Here is a 14,962-nt window from a genome sequence, read left to right as displayed (position 1 = left end):
TGAGTTTACCCCAATAAATAGTTCCGTAATTTTACTACACGTAATGTGCGGTAAATTAAGGCTTTCTTTCCTGTTACTCTGAATAATAATGCAATAAGCGCCTTAGAAATAGGCTAAGCCCGTCATTTGTATGGTTGCTAACAGGGTGTCCAGGATCACTTGATTGTGAAGAATTGCATGGCGAGAAAAAAATCTTGGTTCCCGGATTCACATTTAGTATCGACGGAGCGAACGCAGCTGTGCTGACGTGGACATGTGAGCTAATTACGCGCGCGTACTTTAGAACTGCCTTGTAACAACCGAGGCTTGCAGAACACATCTTACGGGTAACACACACTTTCGTGATATACAGGATAACTTGTGGCACCCTTACCTTGCCCTACATAATTGCTACTGACACAAATTAAACGTCCCAATTCGAAACATATACAAAAGACACTAAATTTACCACCGAAACCATTCACTTTGCGGCTCCTGAAATTAGTCATCTACAATACGTTGAGTTGAATAAACTTTATCGGTGCAACGGTAGTGCCCAGGGCAGGCTGCCAGAGATGCACCGTTTGAGAAACATCTTTCAAGGTCCTCGGTGATGGCCCTGGCCCACTAGCCTGGTATTCGGTCTTGTGGGGTTCGGGCGCTACATCCACAGTCCTAATCGATGCTCATCTTACAACCAATCTTCGCGTGTGGCCACTACCAAAAGAAAAAGGAAAGTACTGGGTGAGCTCTACGTTTCAATACCTCCTACAGTAACAGGCAGGCAAGGTATACCCCGTGAATGGCGGGACTGTTTCCTGACATAATCCTCCCCCTGGACAAAGCATCCGCATTACCACCAAGAAAGAACACCAGTTTAAGCTAAAGCCATGATGGAACGTTATAGTAATGCAGAGGGGTCCTACTCTCGCTGCGGGCTACGTGCGAGAAATTTCTACAGCAGTAGTAATCGACCAGATTCAAGTAATTGATGGCCTAGCTATCACAAGAACGACTCGACGCATTCATTGCCGAGAAAACTGTGGTCTCTCTCATAGCAACGCACTTCACTGAAGAATATATACTCACAGACTTCAAGGTAGTCTAGGGGAACTGCATGATTGGACGTATTTCATCTCCAGCTCACGCTGTCTTATGACAGGCCCAAACACGAGCTATGAAAAGACAGCTAATCCAAGTGCCAGGTCAACTGGCTGTAGCCGGGAACGAGTTGTCTTACTACCTCCGCAGGGGCGTCTGCGTAAGTAGGCGTTTGGTGCGTAGCGACACCACGGACTCGAGCTAATGGGGGAGTTTCGGCTCCCTCCCACGCCTAGCCGTGCGTGGCTTTGCCGTGTCCGGGGAAAAGGGAATCCTGGGGGCTGAGCCGACGCCGGGCGATTGGACCTTTAAGGACCCCGGCAGAGGCAAAACACCCCTTTGGCCCCGGCTTCACGCAGACGGCACCCCTGGGCTGACCCACACAGGGGAAATCGGCAGTCGCCTTTTCGTATCTCTCTCTCCTACAACTTCGTCTTCATGTCTCTCTTTTAGTCTGTCCTGTCTACTTATCTCTTCTGCTTACTTCCAATTTTCCTGGTGGCAAAGGTTAACCCTGTACAAATAGCCTACCTTGGTCTAGGCGCATTGGGTTATGGCAGTGTTGTATGGCTGCCGTCTCCAAGCTTTCAGCACCTGCAAACTTGCAGCGTCCCCTTGTTGGGCTCCGTGGTGGGGGGCCGCCAACGCTGCTGAACAAAAATAAGACCGACATGCATGGAGCATTCCCTCTACTGTCTGATCGTACCGGCCTAAAGCGGGTACGCACCGATGACATAAATTTCTTCAACCAGCCAAGAGAAACTTTCCCCCACTTCCACGTCATTCACTGTGAAAAAACCGGAAAGCAAGCCAGGACCGTATCTCCTTTCGTAGTTGCCAGGTGTCTTACTGAAACTCTCGGGGCTGGATACAAAGTAACCAAAATGGCTAGCGGAGACCTTCTCCTCGAAATTCGGGACAAAGCACAATTTGTAAAGCTAGACAGCCTCTCAACGTTTGGTGACGTACCGATCACCGTAACACCAAACAGATCTATGAACATCACTCGCGGAGTGGTGTCTGACGCAGACTTACTTGACCTGACCGAAAGTGAACTTTTGGAAGGGTGGAAGAGCCAAAATGTCAATAATGTACAGATAATTATCATCAGAAGAGGTAATAAGGAAATACCAACGAAACACTCAACACTCACGTTTGCATCCAGTAAACTGCCAGAATCTATTCAAACAGGGTACACGAAGACATCTATCAGGCCGTATATACGAAACCCTCGTCGTTGCTTCCAATGCCAGAGGTATGGCCATGGCTCTAAAACCTGTCGGGGTCACCAGACTTGTGGACAATGTGGAGTCCTAGGTCATGTGTCTGAGAACTGCAAACGACCGCCCCACTGTGTAAACTGCGAAGGAAACCATGCCGCATATTCACGCTCCTGCACATACTGGAAAAAAGAAAAAGCAATAATTACATTGAAGGTGAAGGGGAACATATCATTTAAGGAAGCGCGTTGAAGAGTCGCACCATTTTATGGACCTGCACACGCTGATGCGGCGCGTCAGGGGGCACCGCTGCACCAGCCCTCGCCACTCCTTCGGCTCACGCATAGCGTGCTGGCGGTTGTGGCACCTGCCCCCAGGGCGGCTGTAGTTCCGGCTACACCGCCTACTCCCAGACAGAGACCAGAGACTCCAGAGTTCTCAGGTCTCAAGGCTTCACCTCACCAGGCGAGGCCCAAAATTCGAACTAACAGCCCGCACGTGTGGGCATCCAGTGCCTCCAAGGAGGCAGTGGATACATCGGTACCCTTGGTGCCGAAAGAGTGGCGTGGCTCCTTAGAGCGCGCCAAGAAAACAAAAAAGCAGATAACAGGGCCTGGTGACGGCCCTCTTACGTGAAGTCAAACTCCCCGTATAAACAGCCACTCGCTTTTCGTACACACAGCACTATTTTACAATCACCATGAACACTAAAATTATACAATGATACGTCAGGGGCCTTCTCAGAAACCTTGACGGCATCCAAGAACTTTTACACGAACACTCACCAAAAGTGCTGTTTGTACAAGAAACACACCTTAATTCAAAACACACAAATTTTCGTCATAAATACGTTATTTTCCGAAAGGACCATGATGATTCCATGATATCATCCGGAGGTGTTGCCATTATCGTGAATCAAGGGATTGCATGCACACACTTACAACTGCAAACATCCCTTGAGGCAGTGGCTGTTCGAGCGGTCCTTTTTGATAAACTGATCACACTCTGCACTATTTACATTCCTCTTAGCTATCAACTGCAAAAACGTGATTTACACTCTTTAGTTGATGAACTTCCGGAGCCTTATGTGCTCCTTGGAGACTTTAATGTGCATAGCAGGCTATGGGGTGACTCTCGTTGCGACGCGTGAGGTCGTCTGATTGAACAGTTCCTTCTCTTGTCGAGCACGTGTCTCCAAAATCAAAAAAAAAAACCAACCTATTATAATCTCGCTCATAAAACCTACTCCTCCATAGACCTAAGCATAGTATCTCCATCTCTTGTGCCTCTACTCCAGCGGAAAGTCGTCAGTAATCTGTACGGAAGTGACCACTTCCCCATAGTTTTGAGCACAACTACAGCAACTGAGTCTCCACCACGTGTTTCCAAATGGCCCATAAACAGAGCCGACTGGGAACAGTTTTATACCATTGCTCGTCTAGATTGGAGTGACATATGTGCTTTAAGCATTGATGTTGCTGTCGACTACTTCACAGCGTTTTTGATTGATGCTGCAACAAAATGCATTCCACAAACAAATGGACACCCTGGAAAACGACGTGTCCCATGGTGGAGCTCTGAATGCTGAAACGCGCGCAAACAGCAAAACAGAGCATGGAGGTTGCTTTGGAACTCACTGACAGCCGAAAATCTTGACATTTTCAAGAAAATAAAGTCTCAAGGCAGGAGAACGCGTCGGCAGGCCAGAAGAGAAAGCTGGCAGAAGTTTTTGTCAGGGATCAATTCATACACAAAGGAGGCTAAAGTCTGGAACATGGTTGGTAGGATAGCAGGAAAACAAGTACACACACTTCCACTCGTAAACACTTAGGGTGATACCTTGGAAGATCAGGCAAACTTCCTCGGTGCACACTTCAAACGGGTGTCCAGCTCGTCCCACTATACTGACACTTTCCAAAAATACAGAACAAGAATAGAAAAGCAGAAACTCGAACACAACTGCACAAGAAACGAGGCATATAACCAAGCTTTCAGTCTAGCTGAGCTCCGAACATCTCTAAACTCCTGCAGTACTTCTGCCCCAGGTTCTGACCGTGTGGTGTATGAAATGTTAAAAAACCTACCAATCAAAACGCGAAAAACCTTACTTTGTTTGTACCATGCTATTTGGTTTTTTGGCACTATCCCTACCTCCTAGAAAAAGACTATCATTATTCCCATTTTGAAAGAGGCCAAGGACCCTTCTTTAGCTTCGAGTTATAGGCCTATTGCACTTACAAGCTGCTTCTGCAAAGTCTTCGAAGAAATGATAAACTGCCGTTTTGTACATTTTCTTGAAACAAACAATTTGCTAGACCCAATTCAGTGCGGGTTTCGAGAGAATAGATTCACCACAGACCACCTTGTTCATATCGAGGCATATATCAGAGACGCTTTCGTCGATAAACAATATTTTTTCTCTGTTTTCCTCGATATCGAAAAGGCTTATGATACAACATGGCGCTTTAGAATTCTAAGAGACCTGCCTCACCTTGGCGTGCGCGGAAGAATGTTTCCGATAATCGAAAGCTACCTGTCAAACCAGACAGTCCGTGTCCGAGTGGGCAGCGTTCTTTCCCAAACATTTGTCCAGAAAACAGGCGTGCCGCAAGGTGGTGTACTTAGCTGCACACTTTTTCTCATCAAAATGAATTCCTTGCGCTTGTCCATCCCTCGCAATATGTTTTATTGTACATATGTCGATGACGTCCAGCTTGGCTTTAGATCTTGCAATCTGGCAATGTGTGAGCGGTAGGTTCAGTTAGGTTTAAACAAGGCCTCCAAATGGACAGAGGAAAACGGATTCCGACTGAACCCACAAAAAATCACGTGTGTCTTGTTCTCCCGAAAGAGGGCATGCACTCAGAACCCGACATTGAACTGAACGGTCAACGTCTGTCTGTTAATGCAGAACATAAATTCTTAGGCTTAATCTTAGACAACAAGTTGACCTTCGTACCGCACATCAAGTCTTTAAAAACTAAATGTTTAAAAGCCATGAATGTTTTAAAAGTGTTGTCATGTACTACGTAGGGTAGTGACAGGCAATGCCTCATGAATCTGTATAGAAGCCTCATTCGCACTCGCTTAGATTGTGTGGCCGTTGTTTATCAGTCTGCGACTCAAAGTGCTTTGAAGATGCTGGACCCAGTGCACGATTTGGGCATCCGCCTTTCTACGGGTGCTTTTCGCACCAGCCCTGTAGAAAGCCTTTACGTTGAGTCAAATGAGCGGTCGCTTCATCTGCTGAGAACTTACATGTCATTTGTATATTTCCTTAACGTGAAAGCAGACAAGAAGCACCCCTCATACTCTACTAATAGTGATTTGTCGAGCTCCATTCTGTTTCAAAACAGGCCTTCGATGAGGCAGCCCTTCTCAGTTCGCCTGAAGGGTCTAGCTGAGAAAACTGGAGTGTCACTTGAACACAGTTTAATGGCTTCTGTAGCATACCTGCCACCGTGGCAGTGGCTGATTATAGACTGCGATGTGTCTTTTCTAGAAGTTTCAAAACATGCACCTATTGCCCATATCTGAAACTACTTCCTGGAACTTCAACACAAATACACACATCCTGAGTTCTTTACAGATGCCTCCAAGTCTAACTCCTCTGTGTCCTACGCGGCTGTCAGCCCATCCTTTTCAGATGCTGGCCCTCTACATCCAGGCACAAGTATCTTCACAGCGGAACCTTACGCGATACTTGTGGCGGCTCAACACATCAAGCAATCACAAATACAAAAAGCAGTAATTTATACGGATTCCCTCAGTGTGATTACGGCTCTGCACAATCTTAAAAAACAAAAAAACCCTGTCCTCGTCTCACTTTACTCTATTTTATGCACACTCTACACACTCAAACAACATGTTGTAATGTGCTGGGTGCCAGGGCACCGTGAGATCCAAGGCAACGTGATGGCGAATCAGCTTGCTGCATCCGTCCACGAAATCAGTGCCACTACACCCATATCGATCCCGCCCCTTCATCTTAAGCCGTCTCTCAAATGAAAGCTCAGGGACTACTGGCAGAGCAAGTGGAATAGACACACACAAAACAAACTACACATTATTAAGCCACACCTTGGCCATTGGCCGCCAGTATCGAAATCGCGTCATACAGAGGTAATACTAACGAGGCTCAGGATAGGACACACATACACGACACACACGTAGCTTTTGTCCGGTGGCGATCCACCATTGTGTGACAGACGTGGTGAAGCATTAACAGTTCTTCACATGTTAATCCAGTGCAAACAGTTAGAAACGCTAAGAAAACAACACTTTCCATTACCCTACCGACAACATATAGCTTTACACCCCCCCCCCCCCGCAGGTGCGACTGCGCAAGTTCATCTTCTCACAGTTCATCTTCTCTGGGCAAGACGCCCCCGCAGGGGCGCCTGCGCAAGTAAGCGTTTGGTGTGTAACGACACCACGGACCCGAGCTAACGGGGGAGTTTCTACTCCCTCCCACGCCTAGTTGTGCGTGGCTTTGCCGTGTCCGGGGAAAAGGAGATCCTGGGGGTTGAGCCGACGCTGGGTGATTGGACTTTTAAGGCCCCCGGCAGAGGCAATACACTCCTTTGGCCCCGGCTTCACGTAGATGGCACCACTGGGCTGACCCACCCAGGGGAAATCGGCAGTCGCCTTTTCCTATTTCTCTCTCCCTACATCTTCGTCTTTATCGCTCACTTCTTACCTGTCCTGTCGTCTTCTCTTTTCCATTTACTTCCAAATTTCTTGGCGGCTAGGGTTAACCCTGGGGGACTGACCTCCCTTGATCAGGACCACAGGGTTATAGTAGCGATGTATGGATAACGTGTGTATACGTTCGCTTTGTTGGACTCTGTGGTGGGTGGCCAGCGTACCTACCGAATGAACATGTTTTTCTATGGAAAAAAGTACCCCCCCCCCTTTCCACAATGATCGGTCCCGTAAAAGAGGTCACACCAAAGCAAATAGAAACCTTCTAACTAAACAGAGCGATTACACGAAGTTCTTTGTAGTATCGTCATTGACTGAAACTAAGGTTCAGGACATATCACCATTCCCGATTGCAAAAGCAGTCAAAGAATGCATTGGAAGCAATTACAGTTAAAAAAAAATGAATTCAGGAGATCTCCTCATAGAAGTGAAAAACAAAGAACAAAGTGACAAAATTAGACACATTGGAAAAATCGGACAACATGAAGTCCGTGTAATGGCTCACCAATCTCTCAATTACACGCGAAGAGTAATATCGGACAATGAACTGCTCAAGTGCACTGACGCAGAAATTGAGGATGCTTTAGCGGATCAAGGTGTACTTGCCGCCCGAGCAATCATCATTCGTAGAGATAAGAAGGGAACCCGCACAAGGAATGTAATACCAACATTCGCAAACACGACGCTTCCTGCTGCAGTAAAGGTAGCGTACCTTTAGCTACGTGTGAGGCCCTACATACCTAATCCTCGCAGGTGCTTCCGGGGCCAGAGGTTTGGGCACGGGTCTCATTCATGTCCTGGTAGTCCAACCTGCATAAAATGCGGCCAGAATGAACATGATGATGGCGAGTGCACTAACCCTTTAAACTGTGTGAACTGCAAGGGGCCCCATGCAGCGTACTCACGCTCTTGCCCAGAATGGCAAAAAGAAAAAAGACATACTTACACTGAAAACCAAAGAAAACATACCTTATCCGGAGGTGCGCAAGCGAGTGGTTCTTGCCCAAAAGGGCACTTACGCTGAAGCGGTGCGAAGGGGGAAGGCACCGCCGACGGTCTCTGTAGGCACATAGGTCAAACTCCAGGATCTAGTGGCCACGGTCCGTCCCCCAGACAAGATAAAAAAAAGGCACCTAGTGCCTTTTTTCAGGGAGGCCCCAAAGCCTCGACCAGTGTTGGTGCCAGCCAACCTAATGTCGGGCAAAAGAGGTCTCAACAACGGTGCCGAGTAGCCAGCCTCCCTTGAGGAGGCCAGCATTCTCGCTGGGCACCGACACTGTTGAGCACCCTTGTGGTGCTGAGTCCATGGACGTGAGTCCATCGGACACTGAAAGCCTGACAGACCCTGCTCTAACCAGCAGGGCGATCAGGCAGCCCATCATTCCTCCCTGCCAAGGAGGGAAAGGGAACTGAAACAAAATTTCGGCCCCACAAAAGAAGAAGTGACGAAGCGCACGGATAGTGTCGATATTTAGCTTATGCACAACTAACTCAAAATACTAAATTTTATACACATCATTTCACGTAATGGCATACATCATCCATTGGAACTGCAGAGGCATGACACGAAACTTGAGTGATATTAAAGACATATTTACAAGCTTCTCACCTGTAGCGTTATGCTTGCAGGAAACGAATCTGGGACCAAAAAACACCAAAATACTAAAAGGTTACACTGTTGTACGTCGCGACCGCTCGCAAAGCAACCGGCTGTCGGGCGGTGTCGCCATTGTTGTCCAAAGTGGTATTGCGGTAAGAGAAGGTATAGTTAACAGTTTTATTGAAACGGCTGCCGTCACCATTTATCATATAAAACTATGACTATTTGTTCAATATACATTCCACCTCATACACATTTTACTGTAAAAGATCTAGAATTGATTGCAGAACAGCTACCTAAATCTTTTTAATGGCAGGAGATTTCAATGCGCACTACATACTATGGGGTACTGTAATGACAGACAGTAGAGGGCAGGTAATTGAAGATTTTATTCTTACTAACAATGTGTGTCTTATAAACACTGGATCACCAACATACTGCTCTCCAGGCACAGGAACCATGAGTTGCTTAGATTTGGCACTGTGCTCTAGCTCACTGTTTGCTGATTTTACATGGGAAACAATAAACAATCGATCCTTACGGTAGTGACCATCTACCGTCGATTGTAAAACTAACATCACCACTTCCGACCATACGCTCTCGACCACAGCGTTGGAAGCTTCACAAAGCTAATTGGCCTTTGTTCACACAGAGATCTAATGTACAGGATGAGTTTTCTGAACACCTAACAATAGATGAAATCAATGACAAGACCACCGATTGCATACTGTTTGTGGCAGAGCAAGCTATTCCCCAGTTTTCAGGACTAGTGGGAACAAAGCTAAAGCCATGGTGGACCAGTGAGTGTGCAAAAGCCAAAAAACTACGAAATAAAGCATGGTGCAACTTCCGTAGGTACCCCACATGTGACAACCTCCTTGCGTTCAAACAAGCTAAAGCAAAAGCACGATATATTCGTAGAAATAAAGAAAAATCGTCTTGGCAGAAGTACGTATCTACAATCAGTAGCACAACCACACCCAAGAAAATGTGAAAACAGGTTAGAAAATTCAGCGGCGACTATTCCTCATACGCGATACCTATACTTAAAGACCCAGGCACACAGACATCTCTAGAGGAGCAGGCGAACATTTTAGGCGAACAATCTAGGCGAACAATCTAGGCGAACACGCCATCCTTCCTGGCATACAAACAGACAACCGAAAAACAAAAACTACCCTTAACCGGTGGCCTAGATGACCCGCACAACGCTCCCTTGACACTCCAAGAGTTAAGCACAGTGCTTTCGGCGGGAAAAAAGACAGCAGTCGGTTCAGACAGAATTCATTACTCAATGCTCGCGCACCTGTCTCAAGCTGCCGTGCAAACATTGAAGTTCTCTAACATGATTTGGAAAACTGGCAAAATGCCCGCAAAATGAAAAATGGCAACCATAGTACCATTTTCAAAGACTGGAAAACCACCGACATTACCGGGTAGCTATAGACCCATAGCACTTACAAGCTGTATGTCAAAAGCATACGAAAGCGTAGTAAAAAGAAGACTAACATACCCCTTGAAGTAGACAACCTACTAGATGATCTTCAGTGTGGGTATAAGAAAGGTAATTCAACAATCGGTCATCTTGTTCGGCTCGAACACACAGTGCGTGAGGCCTTCTTGAATAGGCAACTCTGCCTAGCAGTGTTTTTTGACCTGGAGAAGGCCCACGACACCACGTGGAGGTACGGTATACTGAGAGACCCTTCAAATCTCGGAATACGCGGAAGAATGCCTAATTGCCTCTCTATCAAACGGAAACTTTTTATCAAACCGAAACTTCCAGGTACGGTTGGGCTCCACACTATCACGGGTTTTTGTCCAAGAAAATGGTGTGCCGCAGGGTTGCGTGTTGAGCACTACACTGTTCGTAGTCAAAATGGATTCAGTTAATGAAGTAATCCCACCCTCCATCATGTAGTCATTATATGTTGACGACCTTCAGATAGCATGTCAGGCCTCAACCATATCCACATGTGAAAGGCAGCTGCAGCTAACCATAAACAAATTGACCAAATGGGCGGATCAAAATGGCTTTCGCTTTTCTACCCAAAAAACAGTTACCTTACTTTTCTCACAAAAGCGCGGCTTGTATCTGGACCCTGTTCTTAGAATCAACAACAGTGTACTGCCACTCAAGTCAGAACACCAGTTCCTACGCCTAGTCTTTGACAGGAAAATAAACTTCATTTCCCATATGAATTACACAAAAAAAGAAAGCAAACAAAGCGCTCAACATCCTGAAAATACTATTGTGGAAACACTAGGGTGCCAATCGAGTCTGCCTTTTATGCATATACCGCTCGATCGTGCGCAGCATACTTGACTACGTCAGCGTTATTTACGGTTCAGCCAAAAAATCTTACCTCAAACGTCTTGACCCTATACATCATCAAGGATCGCGCTTGGGACTGGAGCGTATAGAATCTCACCTGTCCAGAGCTTATATGCTGAGAGCAACTAGCCATGCCTAGAACAAAGAAGAGCGCTACTTACTGTATCCTATGTTTTAAGAAGCAGATCGAAACCAAGCCACACATGTCACACTATTGTCTCTCACATCGGTACCAGAATACAATACAACAACAGACCGCACACGATAAGACCACTTCTCCTGTGCTTTGAAGAAATATGTCTAGGCTACAAAGTACCGAATCAGGCACTAAGCGTTGTCTAAATGCCAGAAAGACTGGCTCCATGGTTGGAATTTTCGCACTACACTCACTTTGCCTTAACTCATCTAAGGAAGAAGGAAACCCCACGGGAACAAATCATCCAGGATTTCTTAGCCGTACAAGAAAAATATAACACACACTCTGAATACTACACTGATGGATCAAAAACTCAAGAATATACAGGAAGTGCTGTCATATCAAAACACTCAAAAACATGTATAAGACTGCAACCATTTATATCTATCTTCACAGCAGAAGTATATGCTCTTTTGATTGCTCTCGAAGAAATTTGACCAAGAAATCACAAAAAAGCTGTCATATACACTGACTCACTTAGCGCATTAAAAGCCCTGCATTTAAGGTCAGAAAACGAACCGTTTCTCGGGGACATTTTACAGAAGCTAGAAAGAGCTGAGAAAAATGGCAAGGCGATCCGGCTTGTATGGGTGCTGAGCCATGTTGGTATCCCAGGAAACGAAAAGGCAGACAGGGCAGCAACAAGGGCAGGTCACCAAAGCACAGCAGAAATAAGGGCACCATTCAGAGACTGTTTCAACAGTTGTCGGACCGCCTTTAGGCCAAATATCAAGAAGAGTGGCAGGCTCAAGTGCATAACAAGCTTCAAATTATCAAGCCTATTCTAAAAGAATGGAAGACTTGCAATCACCAAAAGCGCTTCATCAAAGTAACACTATGCCGCTTGCGTATAGGTCATACTCACCTCACCCACAACTTTTTAATAAGCGGGGAAGATCAGCCAGAATGCGAACATTGAAAGGAACCTCTGACTATCAATGACATTTTAATAACATGCCCAGTCTTTGAAAAAAGTAGACACATTTATTTTAAACAGTTTTACAGAACAGAAACACCTATACACCCAATGTTAATACTATTAGAAAATGCACCCATCCCCATACAGGATGTTTTTAGGTTTCTAGACACCACAGGTCTTCTAAACAAACTGTAAACAGAAATCTGTTTTTCACCTCATATTTTAACCTTATTATCATAATCACCCAGTGTATGACGCATCGTAGCCATTGTTGCTTTTGCGCCATAAAACCCAACGCAACTAACTAACCTTTACACCTTGCAATATTCGTCGGTAGGGAACCGCTTTTTAGTCATAAATCATTGTTAGCGTTTTTAGAAGAAATTCATAGTTTTCATATCATATACCCGGGCATTCCGTAGCACGACCTCTCCAGAGAGGTTTTCGCTACGGTGGCTACACAACAAAGTACTTGCCTCACGGCCCTTGAACGCAAGGGTATGAACGAGTGAGGCACTTGTACTAATGCCATACATGTCCAACATCGTTTTTATTATCACCAACTTTTGTCATCTATTCGCACCACACACACCTTTCATGGCATGGTCATGATTTTTTTACTTGTATGTTTTTACCCGCCTTACCGCGAGGATATTTATGGCCCTTATACAACCGTCTATCCCATTCATTGTTCATCTTTTTAGTAAAATGAACTGGCGCTCTTTGGCCGTGAAATGGCCCTTGCGCCACAAAACATCAAACATCATCAGTTGGCTTACTACTCGGCCCAAACATTCGTTCCCCGGGCTCTTTCTACCGATCATTCAGACCGTGGCATTGAAGATTCAACACCGACTGCAACACACGCAGATATACTGAAGGAATGCCATTTGCAAAGCCAAACTCCCCTTATCCTGTTAAGGGACTTATTAAGACAGATAACCTTCGTCTTTGCAGACTCCAAGCCAAGACGTACGGCAGCCTGCCCATGATGCCCAAAATAAAACCCGGACAATTTAGCACTGTAAGTTATTTCTGAGGCTGCCGCACTTCCCAGGTCCCGTTGAGTTGGAGGTTGAGTTGGAGTTGGAGTTTAATGGAAGCATCACGCAAATTGCGCAACCGACGTGGATGGGGGCTTAGAATGCTTCATTCATGCAGCCCAGCTCTCGAGGACCAGCGAAGTCTCGTGGAGCGGGTGTGAGTTGCAGCTCATCCTAAAGGAGTTCCGCAATATGAAGCTACTGAATCCTCACTAGCACTAACTTCGGTAAACGATAAATTTTTGTGCTCAATGTTTTTATTCAATTGTTGTTAATCATAGTGCTTTTTTGTTTTTGTAGCATGACCTCCGCGAATATTTGGGGTAGCGCGCAGGAAAAAGTAATCTCGAAGGACATGTTTGCAGTAATAGAATCTAACCATTCTATAGAGGCACGGTCTTGCACCATCTGCCGACTGACCTTCTTTCAACGCTTTCACCACGTTGTACAATCGTAGCCCCTCAGGAGAATTTAAGAACTCACTGGTTCCTTTATGCCATCACTTGAGAAGAGTGGAAAGCGAAACCAATCTTCTTTTCCCTCTCAGCCGATGTTCCTGACCCGTCACCTTCCGAGAACTTCCTGTACCTAATGGGGTTTTCCGTTGCCTCCAGGATCACAGGTGCCTCGCCTGGTTTCGCACTGCCGTCATCAGCCAACCTCTGACCAAGCTACGATATGTCATGTGATGACCTCATAGACTCATGGTATCACTGTGACGTCACAGCAATTTTAGCCATACGATTTTCTCTAAGTACGCGAGAGGGAACTCTTGCGCTAGTGTCTAAGGGAGCTTCAACGCACGGTGCTTCATCCATTATGAGAAGTACGGGTAGTAGACATGTTTGTCTAACCTTCTTTCTTTCGACTCCGTTTGGGTCCGTCTGGCCTCAATCCGCTTTGCCGCAAGACGAAATTCAGTAAAACTTCAGCAGTTACGCTTCATCACTTTGACCTTTCAGGCTCATCAATTCAAACCGGCTCACGATGTTCACGAGGGTCTATACTTTCATTCGAAACGAAATCAAAACACAGAGATAAACAAAGCTTCAAGTGCTCTCGAAACAAAAATTCATGAAGACAAGGTAAATATATGTGTTACCCATCCTTTCCACGGTGGCTGAATGATCGCAGTGGCAGAGTCTCCTCTAGTCAATATTAGGAGAGCTCATAGTATTTGTGACTCGTGGTACCATGATTACATCATCGCATGCTGATTTTTTTGCATCACTCGTGTAACACCATTGAGACAGACACCAGGGGTCCATTTTCACGTTATATGAGACATCTAAGGCCTTATAGAAAATGCTGAATAGAAGCTCTCGCAATGAATTACTGCCAAAGGTTAAGCTGTGGCCTGCTTTTCGTCCGTCACGGAATCATGCTTTTCAACGCGATAGCGTTAAATAACTCTTTCGCGAAGTTCCGGCTTCAGCGTTGGTGTCGGCGTCGGCGTAGATTGACTGTGAGCAAAAAAATCTTCATCTTGTGTGTGGCCAAAAAATCCACAAACATGCCAATAAAATAAATAATAAAAAAATTCTGGTGATCAGTGGCAATCGAACCTGGGTCGTTGGAGTGGCAAACGTATGTTTTGCCACACAGTCACGAGTCTTCTTGTTAATACAGTGAAAATAGCTTTCTCTGCTTGGAAATGCAATGAAAGTAACTTTCACGCTTCCCAGACACACGCGTCCAGTGTGTATGCTTTACAACACAACATAAAATATAGCAGTAACAATGCGCGGTACAAGCGTACAGGGTGTCAGAAAATGTGATTATCACAATGACTTTCTCGTTCAAAGCTGGTGACCCACCAGGCGCTCACGTTACTTTGCCTATTCCCTCAAGGTCATGTAGTGGTT

Source organism: Rhipicephalus microplus, chromosome 4 (genome assembly GCF_043290135.1).
Source record: "Rhipicephalus microplus isolate Deutch F79 chromosome 4, USDA_Rmic, whole genome shotgun sequence".
Taxonomy (NCBI): Eukaryota; Metazoa; Arthropoda; class Arachnida; order Ixodida; family Ixodidae; genus Rhipicephalus; species Rhipicephalus microplus.
The sequence above is the reverse complement of the archived record's forward strand: the minus strand, read 5'-3'. Positions refer to the sequence as shown.